The sequence below is a fragment of the Propithecus coquereli genome, unplaced genomic scaffold, assembly GCF_000956105.1.
Source record: "Propithecus coquereli isolate 6110/MARCELLA unplaced genomic scaffold, Pcoq_1.0 Scaffold46, whole genome shotgun sequence".
In the NCBI taxonomy this organism is placed as follows: domain Eukaryota; kingdom Metazoa; phylum Chordata; class Mammalia; order Primates; family Indriidae; genus Propithecus; species Propithecus coquereli.
Window position 1 is genome coordinate 4,112,241 of NW_012150396.1, and position 522 is coordinate 4,112,762.

Consider the following 522-nt stretch of genomic DNA (forward strand, 5'->3'; position numbering starts at 1 on the left):
TCAAACAATGAAAAGAAATTGAATAATGCGAACAATATTTTACACAAAACCTAAAGCATCCAAGAAATATCTGGTTTGTGTACATGTAAATAAGTAGTAAGATAGAAAGACATTGATGGGAGGGAAGGCAATAAGATTGGGGATAGCTTGCAATGGCTTGCAACAGTGTCTGTCAAGTTTTATATCTTTACAAAGAAAACAATCTGAAGCACTGATTGTGAAACACTAAGGTTCGCCATAATTGGCTGGTGCACACATATGGACATCCAATATTCTCTGTTACTCTCATTCACTGCAATTTTATGGCTTAAAATAGAAAACTGTTAAAAAATTAGGCCAAAAGTCTTATTTGTCTACTATCCTAATGCAAATTAATATTAATTCATTTCCTTTTTAGTAAAAATAACAGTAAATGTACTTAATAATCTCCTGAAGTTCTTTCTATAGAGAAAAGATCAACATGGTAGCTTAACTACATTCCTTAAATGTGATTAAGTCAGTTAATATTTTATTGTTTTAAAT

The 522-nt window shown here is 30.5% G+C and overlaps 1 protein-coding gene across 1 annotated transcript in view; it reads right to left on the reverse strand.

The window, feature by feature from the left end:
• RRH (retinal pigment epithelium-derived rhodopsin homolog) overlaps positions 1 to 522 on the reverse strand; it is a 17,984-nt gene that overhangs the window by 11,738 nt on the left and 5,724 nt on the right. The window lies entirely within an intron of this gene.